This window comes from Martes martes, assembly GCF_963455335.1.
Source record: "Martes martes genome assembly, chromosome: 6".
NCBI lineage: Eukaryota > Metazoa > Chordata > Mammalia > Carnivora > Mustelidae > Martes > Martes martes.
In genome coordinates, this window is record NC_137893.1 from 76,000,437 (window position 1) to 76,013,825 (window position 13,389).

The following is a 13,389-nucleotide window of genomic DNA, read 5'->3' on the forward strand; positions in this document are numbered from 1 at the left end:
AAAAACCTTCTGCTCCCTTAGCTCTGCTGGAAGCTGGAGGACACTAGGCCCCTGTGTAGTAGTGCATAGAATTCTAGCTTTTTTCCTGTATATTGGGCTCAGAGATTACACTGTATCTCTATGTGAATATGGACAGTTAGAATTTACCAACATGTACCTGTCTACTTCCTCTTGTTTAAAAAAAAAGGAAAAAAAAACTTTTAAAAATGGGGTTATAGAAGGTCAGCAAAGGGTGGGTTTGAGATGTTTGGGTGGGTTAAGTGGGCATTTTGCCAACACAGCTTCTCCTTTGGCATGTTTAATTGTGATGTTTAATGGGCATCCTTGCAGTTTAAGATGACACTTTTAAAATAAAACTCTCCCCTAATGATGACTTGAGCCCTGCCACTCAATGGGCAAATCAGCAGAACCTGTAGGATCTTATTTAGAATTGACATTCTCTATTGTAATTTTGTTCCTGTTTATTTTTAAATTTTCTTTATGTTTCACTGGAAAAGAAAGATGACGCTCGGTTTTAAACATCAAAAGTGTACAAGCTGCTTTGTTACAATAAAACTAAATGTTTAAAAAAAAAAAAAAAGTCCCTTTGCAGAGGAAGCAAGATGGTGGAGGAGTAGCAGATTGAAATACTATTAGGTCCCAGGAATTCAGCTAGATAGTTATCAAACCATTCCAAACACCTACAAACTCAACAGGAGATAGAAGAGAAAAGAGCAACAATTTTAGGAATAGAAAATCGACCACATTCTGGAAGGTAGGATGTGTGGAGAAGTGAATCTGAAGTGATGGGAAGATAGACCCCAGGGGGAGGAGACAGCTCCCAGCAAGTGGTGGAACATCCCTCACAGGGACAGTGTGGTCTCAGGAGCTGCGGGGTCACAGAAAGACCAGGGGTGTCTGAGTGTGGCAGAGCTGTCAGATATTGGAGTGGGGAAGCCAGCTGCAAAGACAGAGCTGAGGAGTGAGCTATCAGTTCAGGGTTACCTTAAACCATGATCCAATGCAGAGTTGGGTCACTGCTCTTTGAGCAGGGACCCTACACTTGGCAGATCCAAAGAGACCCCCCTTCTTCCTCCTCCAGGAGGAGTGGTGCAGGAGCACACTGCAGGAATCTCCTGGGTTTGGAGACTCCAAATGGGGCTGTGTGCCAGAGATAAAAATGCTCAGTCACAGGCTGGGTGAGCACGGAGTGTGGCCAGAGACCAGGGAGACAGGAGGGATTTACTGTTTTTTTCTGAGGGCACACTGGGGAGTGGGGCCCTGAGCTATCGGCTCCAAAAGGGCCAGAGATTTGGAGGCCACTATTTTCATTCCCATCCTCCAGAGTTCTATGTAAAGCGTTCAGGTAACAAAAGCTCCTGAGAGCAAACCGGAGGAGATTATTTAGCCTGCCCCTTGGCAAGGGCGGTACAATTCTGCCTCAGGAAAAGACACTTGAGAATCACTGCAACAGGCCCCTGCCTCAGAAGATCAGCAAGAACAACCAGCCAAGACCAAGTTACCAATCAAGGAGAACTTTGGAACTCCAGAGCTAGGGGAAAGAAATACATAGTACTCATAGCTTTTTCCCCATGATCCTTTAGTCTTACAAAGTTAATTTTTTTAAATTTCATTTTTTTCTTATTCTATTTTTTAAATGTCTCCTCTTTTCTATTTTAACATTTTTAACTATTTCATCTTAACAATACCTTTAAAAAATATTTTAAAATTTGCATTGTTATAGTCATATTTTATCCCTTCATTGTACTTAACCTTATTTTTTGTATACATATAGGGTTTTTTTTTCATTAAAATTTTGGGATACGGTTTCTTCTGATAGACCAAAATATACCCTAAATCTAGCACATGGCTTTGTTCTAGTCTCCAGCCTGATAATATTCTCTCCTCTTTTTTTTTCCTTCTTTTTCCAACCAACTTACCTTATCAATTCCTTTCTTAGAATCTTTTTTAAATTTTCATCTTTACACTCATATTCCATCCCTTCATCGTGCTTACCCTTATTTTTGTGTATATATATGTTTTTCTTTCTTTAAAATTTTGGGAGGTAGTGTCTCCTAAGAGACCAGAATACACTCAAAATCAAGTGGGAGGCTCTGTTCTAATCACTAGTCTAATAGATGTGTGTGTGTTTGTGTGTGTGTGTGTGTGTGTGTGTGTGTATTTCCCCCCCCTTTTCTCCCCCCACCCCGTGTTGGATCTCTTCTGATTTGGTTAGCATATATTTTCCTGGGGGCTTTGCCACCCTTTTAGTATTTTATTCTCTCATTCATATATTCTTTTCCTTTTTTAATTTTTTAAGATTTTATATATTTATTTGATAGAGAGAGATCACATGTAGGCAGAGAGGCAGGCAGATAGAGAGGGGGAAATAGGCTCCCTGCTGAGCAGAGAGCCTGATGTGGGACTTGATCCCAGGACCCTGAGATCATGACCTGAGCCGAAGGCAGAAGCTTAACCCACTGAGCCACCTAGGTACCCCAGTTTGTTCATATATTCTTATCTGGATAAAATGACAAGGCAGAAAAACCAACTACAAAAAAAAAAAAAAAAAAAGAACAAGAGGCAGTACCAATGGCCAGGGACACAATCAATATGGGTATTGGTAATATATCAGAACTAGAGTTCAGAATGATGATTATCAAGGTGCTAGCTGGGCTCAAAAATGGCATGGAAGGTATTAGAGAATCCCTTTCTGGAGAAATAAAATCCCCTTCTGGAGAAAAAAAAAAAAACCTAAAATCTAACCAAGCTGAAATCAAAAAAGCTATTAATGAGGTGCAATAAAAAATGGAGGCTATTACTGCTAGGATAAATGAGGTGAATGGAGAATTAGAGATATAGAAGATCAAATGAAGGAGAATAAAGAAGCTGGGAAAAGTGAGACAAACAACTACTGGACCACGAGGGGAGAATTTGAGAGATAAGTGACACCATAAGACAAAACAATATTAGAATAATTGGGATCCCAGGAGAAGAAGAGAGAGAGGGGCAGAAGGTATATTGGCACAAATTATAGCAGAGAATATCCCTAATTTGGTGAAGAGAGTAAGGATCAAAATCTAGGAGGCACAGAGAACCCCCCTCAAAATCAATAAAAATAGGTCAACACCCCATCATCTAATAGTAAAATGTACAAGTCTTAGTGACAAAGAGAAAATCCTAAAACCAGCTTGGGACACGAAATCTGTAACATACAATAGTAGAAATATTAGACTGGGAGCAGACTTATCCACAGGGACATGGCAGGCCAGAAAGAATTGGCATGATATAATCAGAGCACTAAATGAGAAAAATATGCAGCCAAGAATACTATATCCAGCTAGGCTTTCATTGAAAATAGAAGAAGAGGTAAAAAGCTTCCAGGACAAACAAAAATTAAAAGAATTTGCAAACACAAAAGCAGCCCTACAGGAAATATTGAAAGTGGTCCTCTAAGCAAAAAGAGAGCCTAAAAGTAACAGACCAGAAAGGAACAGAGACAATATACACTAACGGTCACCTTACAGGAAATGCAATGTCACTAAATTCATATATTTCAATAGTTACCCTGAATGCAAATGGGCTAAATGCCCCAATCAAAAGAAACAGGGTATCAGAACGGACAGAAAAAACAAGACTGATCAATATGCTATCTACAATAAACTAATTTTAGGCCCACAGACACCTCCAGATTTAAAGTGAGGGGTGGAAAACAATTTACCATGCTAATGGACATCAAAAGAAAGCTGGAGTGGCAATCCTTGTATCAAAAAAATTAGATTTTAAGCCAAAAACTATAAGAGATGAGGAAGGGCACTATATCATACTTTAAGGATCTGTCCAATAAGAAGATCTAACAATTTTAAATATATATGCCCCTAACATGGGAGTAGGAAACTATATAATCAATTAATAACAAAATCAAAGAAACACATTGACAATAACACAATAATAGTAGGGGACTTTGAAACCCCCCTCACTGAAACAGACAGATCAAGCAAACAAATGATCAACAAGGAAATAAGGGCTTTAAGCAAATGATCAACAAGGTCAAATAAAGGTCCACCCTGGACCAGATGGACATCACAGATATATTCAGAACATTCCATCCCAAAGCAACAGAACACACACTCTTCTCTGGTGCACATGGAACATTCTCCAGAAAAGATCACATCCTGGGTCACAAATCAGGTCTCAACTGGTACCAAAAGATTGGGATGATTCCCTGCATATTTTCTTTCTTTTTTTTTTTTTTTAAGATTTTATTTATTTATTTTGACAGACAGAGATCACAAGCAGGCAGAGAGGCAGGCAGAGAGAGAGGGGGAGGCAGGCTCTCCACCGAGCAGAGAGCCTGATGTGGGGCTCGATCCCAGGACCCTGAGATCATGACCCGAGCCGAAGGCAGAGGCTTAACCCACTGAGCCACCCAGGCGCCCCAACCTGCATATTTTCAAACCACAATCCTCTAAAGCTAGAACTCAATCCCAGGAGGAAAGTTTGAAAAAACTCAAATACATGGAGGCTAAAGAGCATCCTACTAAAGAATGAATGGGTCAACCTGGAAATTAAAGAAGAATTTTAAAAATTCATGGAAACAAATGAAAAGGAGAACACAACTGTTCAAAATCTTTGGGACAAAGCAAAGGCAATCTTGAAAGGAAAATATATAGCGATAGCGATACAAGCCTCTCTCAAGAAACAAGAAAAGTCTCAAGTACACAACCTAACCCTACACCTAAACGAACTGGAGAAAGAACAGCAAACAAAGCCTAAACCTGGCAGGAGAAGAGAAATCATAAGGATCAGAGCAGAAATCAATAAAATAGAAACAACAACAACAACAACACCAAAACAGTAGAACAAATCAATGAAACTAGGAGCTGGTTCTTTGAAGGAATTAATAAGATTGATAAATCACTGGCCAGACTTATCAAAAAGAAAAGAGAAAGGACCCAAATAGATGAAATCATGAATGGGAGAGTAGAGATCACAACTAATAACAAAGAAATACAAGCAAGTATAAGAACATATTATGAGCAACTATACGCCAGCAAATTTGACAATCTGGAAGAAATGGATACGTTTCTAGAGATATATAAACTACAAAAACTGAACCAGTAAGAAACAGAAAATCTGAACAGACGCTTAACCAGGAAGGAGTTTGAAGCAGTCATCAAAAATCTCCCAAAAAATAAGAGCCCAGGCCCAGGAGGCCTCAGGGAATACTACCAAACATTTAAAGAAGAATTAATACCTACTCTCCTGAAACTGTTCCAAAAAACAGAAATCCAAGGAAAACTTCCAAGCTCATTTTATGAGGCCAGCATTACCTTGATCCCAAAACCAAAGACCCCATCGAAAAAGACAATTACAGACCAATATCCTTGATGAACATGGATGCGAAAATTCTCACCAAAATACTAGCCAGTAGGATCCAACAGTACACTAAAAGGATTATTCACTATGACCAAGTGGGATTTATTCCTGCGCTGCAAGACTGGTTCAATATCTGTAAATCAATCAATCTGATACAATACATGAATAAAAGAAAGAACAAGAACCATATGATACTCTCAATAGATGCTAAAAAAGCATTTGACAAAGTACAGCACCCTTTCTTGATCAAAACTCTTCACAGTGGAGGCAGAGAGGGTACATACCTCAATGTCATCAAAGCTATCTATGGAAAACCCACAGCAAATATCATTCTCAATGGGGAAAAACTGAGAGCTTTTCCCCTAAGGTCAGGAACACAGCAGGGATGTCCACTATCACCACTGCCATTCAACATAGGACTGGAAGTCCTAGCCTCAGCAATCAGACAACAAAAAGGAATAAAAGGCATCTGAATCAGCAAAGAAGAAGTCAAACTCTCACTCTTTACAGATGATAGGATACTTTATGTGGAAAACCCAAAAGACTCCACTGCAAAACGGCTAGAACTCATACAGGAATTCAATAAAGGGTCAGGATATAAACTCAATGCACAGAAATCAGTTGCATTTCCATGCACCAACAGCAAGACAGAAGAAAAAGAAATTAAGGAGTCAATCCCATTTACAATTGCACCCAAAACCATAAGATACTAGGAATAAACCTAACCAAAGAGGCAAAGAATCTATACTCAGAAAACTATAAAGTACTCATGAAAGAAATTGAGGAAGACACAAAGAAATGGAAAAATGTTCCATGCTCATGAGTTGGAAGAACAAATATTGTGAAAATGTGCATGCTACCTAAAGCAATCTACACATTAAATGCAATCCCTATCAAAATACCATCCTTTTTTTTTTTTTTCAAAAAGAAATGGAACAAATAATCCTAAAATTAATATGGAACCAGAAAAGACTCTGAATAGCCAGAGGAATGTTGAAAAAGAAAGCCAAAGTTGGTGGCATCACAATTTCAGACTTCACTGTCCATTACAAAGCTGTCATCGTCAAGACAGTAGGGTACTGACACAAAAACAGACACATAGATCAATGCAATGGAATAGAGAGCCCAGAAATGGACCCTCAACTCTATGGTCAACTAATCTTCAACAAAGCAGGAAAAAATGTCCAATGGAAAAAAGACAGTCTCTTCAACAAATTGTGTTGGGAAAATTGGATAGAAGAATGAAACTGGATCATTTCCTCACACCACACACAAAAATAGACTCAAAGTGGATGAAAGTCCTCAATGTGAAACAGGAATCCATCAAAATCCCGAGGAGAACATAGGCTGCAACCTCGTCGACCTCAGCCACAGAAAATTTTTCCTAGAAACATCACCAAAGGCAAGGGAAGCAAGGGCAAAAATGAACTTTTGGGCCTTCATCAAGATCAAATGCTTTTGCACAGCAAAGGAAATAGTCAACAAATCAAAAGACAACTGACAGAATGGGAGACGATATTCACAAATGATATATCAGATAAAGGACTAGTATCCAAAATCTATAAAGAACTTATCAAACTCAACACCCAAAGAACAAATCACCCAATCAAGAAATGGGCAGAAGACATGAACAGACATTTCTGCAAGAAGATATCCAGATGGCCAACAGACACATGAAAATTATTCCGTATCACTCGGCATCAGGGAAATACAAATCAAAACCACAATGAGATACCGCCTCACACCAGTCAGAATGGCTAACATGAGTAAGTCAGGAAATGACAGATGTTGGCGAGGATGTGAAGAAAGGGAACCCTCCTACACTGCTGGTGGGAATGCAAGGTGGTGCAGTCCCTCTGGAAAACAGCATGGAGGTTCTTCAAAAAGTTTAAAATAAAGCTACCCTGTGACCCAGCATTCGCACTACTGGGTATTTACCCAAAGATAACAAATGCAGTGATCCAAAGAGGCACGTGCACCCAAATGTTTATAGCAGCAATGTCCACAATAACCGAACTATGGAAAGAACCTAGATGTCCATCAAGAGATGAATGGATAAAGAAGATGCAGCTTTATATATACAATGGAATACTATGCAGCCATTAAAAGAAATGAAATCTTACCATTTGCAATGACGGGAATGGAACTAGGGGGTATTATTCTGAGTGAAATAAGTCAATCAGAGAAAGACAATTATCATATGGTCTCTCTGATATGAGGAATTTGAGAGGCAGCGTGGGCGGTTGTGGGGGATAGGGAAGGAAAATAATGAAACAAGATGGGATCAGGAGGGAGACAAACCATAAGAGACTCTTAATCTCACAAAACAAACTGAGGGCTGCTGGGGGAAGGAGGATAGGGAGAGAGTGGTTGGTTTATGGACACTGGGTGGGGGTACTTGCTATGGTGAGTGATAAGAAATGTTTAAGCCTGATGATTCACAGACTTGTACCTCTGGGACAAATAATACATTATATGTTAAATAAATATGATTAAAATCCCTCTGCATTATCCAAGTGGACTTCAGAGAAATGACAAAGCTTGTCAAATGTCAATAATATACTGGGGTGCCTGGGTGGCTCAGTCCATTGGGCATCCAACTCTTGTTTTCAAGTTGTGGGGTCAAGAACTGAATTGGGCTCAGAACAGTTTGCTTGTCAGCTCCCTCTGCTCCTCCCCCAGCAAGTATGTGCATGCATGTGCACACACACACACTCTCTCTCTGTGGCCCAAATAAATAAATAAATAAATAAATAAATAAAATATTTTAAAAGAAGTTAATAAAATACAAATTGTGAAATTTTGAGAATGGATAAGGAAAGGATTTGTACTGTAGTTATCTGCAGGAGAAGGTAACTAATAAAATTAACTCTGTTACAGCGTAAAAAGTAGTAAATACTAGAGAAAATCTTGATAAAAACTGAAGTGGGTGTAACAGTTCCCAGAATGGGTCCAAAGTCCTTATTTCATCCATAGGACTATTAAAGTTTACATAAGATTCCAGACAGAACCTCTTTAGCCATCTGTTTATCAGAATTTTGTCAACAGAAATTGCTGTTAATTTTTCCTACATTCCAGTCAAGTATGGTCAATTTCTTGTTCCCAGTCATATCTACTCTTTGTTTCTTGCCTCACAGAGAACTCAAAACAACACTGAAGGAGATAAGAAAACAGTTCTGGTACTGTCTCTTTGATCTATAAAGGACTCTGCTCTTTCTATCCCTGCTTTGAGATCTTGGCTTGGATTCATGATTCTCCTGTGCCTGACTCCCTGCTGCATCTTCTGTTTTTTAGTTGTCTGAGCACTTTGGTGAAGCTGCCGGTTCTTATGTCTGTATTTATTTAGTTTGTCTTGCCACAATAGATCTCATCTATATTCTGGTTACTGACCCTCCCCTGTAGTCTCCGATGGTGCATTGTAATCTTGAACATAATCTAGACTGTCTGCTCCAGAATCATAAAAGGTGCCCCATGTTGTCTTCTCTTCTTTTTAAGCCAATCCCCAGGAAAACTGCAAAGACTTGAGCGGCTTTCTGGGTCTTTATGATATTGCTGAAGTGCTGAGGTCTTTGTGAGATTGTCTAAAACGCCAGAGTATCACAAAGTAAAACTCTGTATGAATATGATCAATGATGGTCGCAGCTTTAGATTCTCTCTGTTGTTCATATTGGACAAGTGAGAACATATACACCAGTTTTTAAACATTATCTGCAGGAGATATACTAGACACACATCTTTCATCTCACCAAGAGATCTGATTCAAATATGAAATGAAGAGAATAAACCTGAAGTAGGGTCTATAATAATCATACATGGACAGAGCCGATCACAGAGCTTTACTTGAAAAGTTTTAATAACTCTTGAGTAATTGTAGTTTTCAAGTGTATGTGTGCATGTGTGTTTGTGTGTTTATGTTGGGGTGCTTATTCACTAATGGAACAAAATAAAACTGTAAGGTGTTTGGTAAGGTGTTGGGTCACAGATAATAATTTAACTTATTTCAACTAAATCAAGGATTTTCTATCTCCTCCCACACAATTATTTTTCTTTAAATACAAAACAAAGGAATCAGCCACAACAACAAATTACAAAAAAAAAAAAAAAAAACAAAAAAAAAACAAAACCAAAAGTAGATCTGGCCCTAATGGCTTCAATAGGAAAAGAAGTCAACATGTCATAGTGGTTCAGAACTCAGGTCTTAGATCAGAAAATCATGTTTATATTCTAACTCATTATGTGACCACAGGAAGTCACCTGACGTCTGTGAATCTCAGTGTTTTCATCTCTAAAATGGGGATACTATAGTACATAGTTCTTATAATTAGTATGAAGATATAAATGTATCTTCATAGTGTCTTCAAAGTAATAATGCATATATTTATCACAATGCCTAAGTTGTATCTGAAGATAGCTAACTTAATTCATATCTTAAAAACACATTACAAGTTTAGACACTAGTATTTTAGTATAAATATTCTAGATTAATGGTCTTGCCAGAATATTTTAGAGATGATCAAGTATTTATTTTCTTGGTCACAAATGCGAACAGTGACATGTAGACATGGATAGCCTCAATTATCTGGTGGTGGGTGGTGAAGTCTTCCTCAATGAATGTTTTCCTGCCTGATTCAACACCCCATGTATCTAATCTATTTTTAGTGCTATGTAAAAGAACAGGTTTCAAATATCACAATTTCTTCCATGTTTTTCTTTCTCTCTCCCCAGCTTACTTAAAAAACTGTGTCTCCATACAGTTATGTACAGTCAAGATCTTCAAAAAATAATGGGAAAGATTTGGTATAAACTCAAAGAAACTAAATAAAAACAAGTATCTATGTTTCTTATAAAAATGCATTTTCTTATAAGCCTCATTACTGAAACAGTCCATGGTATTTCATAACAGATTTTTATTGAAATACAGTGAATCACATATTTCTGAGATTAAATTAATAGGACTATTTAATTGACCCACATCAGAGTCGAAAAGTATACTTTAGGACTTTTCCCAACATTTTCTGTAATAATGCCATTTATATGTAATTCTGCATATGCCAGCTAATATTCTAGTTGTTGTGATAACAGAATCATTTATTATTTCCCACAGCTGTTCATTCTGCAAAGTAATTTATAACCATTTCATAGTTAACATTCATGCTATCAAAAGACAAGTTGATGACTAGCATTTTATACTAGATTTTTAAAACATATTATCCAAAAAAGTAGCAAAATAAATTGACGCTAGAGCACAAATCATATTGTCTGTTGTTGAATTGAATTTACCCAGTCAAATAATTGCCTCATCTATATGTTCAAATGCCAAACTGTGTGTGTGTGTGTGTGTGTGTGTGTGTGTGTGTGTGTATGAAATCACTACCTATTATTTGATGTTTTGTAGTAGGGATTTAACACTTTTTAACTTAAAATCTCCTTATAACACAAATCTCAGCCTTCTGATAGAATAGTGAGTATAGACTCTGTTACCATAATTATTTTTTTAAAGATTTTATTTATTTATTTGGCAGGGAGGGGTGAAGAGTGAGAGAGTATGAGTCAGGTGGAGAGACAGAGGGAGAAGGAGAAGCAGACTCCTCACTGAGCAGGGAGCATGACATGGGACTCAATTCGGGAACACTGTGATCAGGACCTGAGATGAAGGCAGATGCTAACTGACTGAGCCACCCAGGCACCCCTCTGATGCAACAGTTATTAAAAACTGAGTATTTATTATATCTCAAGCATTATGATAGGGACTTTAATATGCTATTTTATATAAGGCTTACTTGTAAATCATGCATTCAACAATGATTATCTACCATTACCTTTATTGTATAGAAGAGGAAATTGATACCGTGACCAAGATCATGATTATAGAGCTAGTCATTCTAACTTCAATGTCCATGTTTTCAACCACAGAGTATTTACAGCACACTAGAACATACTAGAGCCATAACATAGTAGAACCTTATGTCATTGTTTTCAAAAATTTTAGGGCATCATTTCTACTTTATTACCAAATATTTCCCTAATTTGATAAGCAAGTAACATACGGGGTTCTTTGTCCAAGTTAAAAGATAAAAACATACAGGAATAACTTTTTATATATAGCACTATGGCTTATAAACTCACATAACTATAATCATCCTGTAAAATAATCATTATTATTAATATTACTCTATTTCTACAAATTGTACAATTCCCTGTATAGACAAATTTATAGTTGGGGCAGAACGTTTTTGAAAATAAAACAAGCTGAAAGTTTATACCATGGATGTAGTCAGTAGACTAGTAATCCTGCAAAGTTACAACAAAATGACATCTTTGTGGAGTTTAGGTTTCCCTGTACTCATATGAAATGAACTAAAAAGATCACAGCCCAGGTCCTCTTGGTAGATGGACCGCTGTTTTGGTTTTTCCACATAGTCTATAATAATTTTACTCAAAGGAACTCTAACTTCTCAGAACAATCAGAACACCTCAAAATGACAGCTGTTATAGGTAGTTTTCAGGGCTCACACAAAGCATATGACAGGTATGAATTAGAAAGTTTAAAGCAACCATTTGACCTTGAAATTTCCAGTATCTGCACAACAAACTCTTAACTTACCCAAGCTGAGCCTGATAGACAAATGGGATAAATATTCATAACACAGGGAGAAAATGCTCACAGTACAGAAGACCACAGCCATGGACTTCTGAATCTTGTATTCTACCAGCACTGATGGCGAATTATAAGTGCTGGGTGATGCAAAGCACTGTCTGAGGCATCAGTGAGGTGTGGGATTGGGAACTGGTGATGAGATGAATCAATTTTCATGCTGTCTGGCAGAATTAGTATTATATGATAAGATATCTAATATCTGAAATGGTTCTTAGGGCAGAAATTCTCAAAACTCTCAAGAGGGCACAGGTGTAGCTGTTCAAATGACACCCCTGCTATGGATCTACGTATCTGGTTCTGATCCATTTCCAGATCTCCTACTGCTTGCATAGCAGGTGTACACAAAAAACCACTATGTAGCTAATACTACCAATATGCAGAAAAACAGATGAGAGATGGGTTGGCTATAGTTTAATAAAAGACTTTAGGAACTGGGCAAAATAAGTTACTAAGTTCATCAACAGTATCATCTGTTTGCACAGCATAGACTTTTTTATTTTTTTTTATTCATCGAGAGCTCAGTAAAAGCCAAATAACAAAAATAGCTTGCAATGTTCTTATTTTCATGTATCATATGGTATTGCTTTCTCATAGCAAATGACTTTCTCCAGAGAAAACTCTATTGCTATTTTTTAACAGCACAATCATATTAAACATATTAAAGCTGCCATCTGGAGAATTTAAAATTTGTCAACTAGGTAAAAATGCAGATATATATATTTTTTTCTTAAAACTGATAAAGAATCCAAAAACATGCCTCATATATCATTATCAGAGAAGCAAAGTCTAGCCAGATTTCAGTTTAGGTCTTAATAAATACTTATTATATTTGTATATTTTTATTTTGTGAATTTAAAATGAGGTAAAATGCTACTCCAATACTCCTGCCTTCCCCCATTTGAGGCAGTGAATTAATAATGTCGTTACTATCGTTGGTGCTCCTCATTAAGCAATTGCTGGATATTTAACAGGATTGGAGGCGGACACATGCATACTGTCTCAGGGAACAGAGGTGGATATCGTAATGTCCTACTCTGGTGTCTTCCCTGCCTCTTTCTCCTCCCATCTCTTCTCCTCAAACGAAGGCACCAGCAGAGGTTTCAGAGAACTATTTCTTTGACTACAGCAAGGCAGCCATATGGAAGATGTCAATCAAACCTCTCAAACCCTAGGTTACGTCTCTTTCATAAAATTCAATTTCATAAGGATGGGAGATAGAATGACAGCCTCACTTACTCTGACTGCTAAAGGCCAATCAAGAGTTGAAATGAAAGCAGAAATGTTATCAAGATCACTACCATGTACTGGCAGTCACTGTAGCAATGGGTTATATCATAAATTGCAACTAGGAATACAAGAGAATGCCATTTCAG

At 37.5% G+C, this 13,389-nt stretch overlaps 1 protein-coding gene across 3 annotated transcripts in view; it reads right to left on the reverse strand.

Annotated features, from left to right (window-relative positions):
• The window catches only part of NKAIN2 (sodium/potassium transporting ATPase interacting 2), a gene marked incomplete at both ends in the record, with an annotated part of 994,683 nt that overhangs the window by 527,645 nt on the left and 453,649 nt on the right, over nt 1-13,389 (reverse strand). The gene's annotated exons all lie outside the window — the stretch shown is intronic.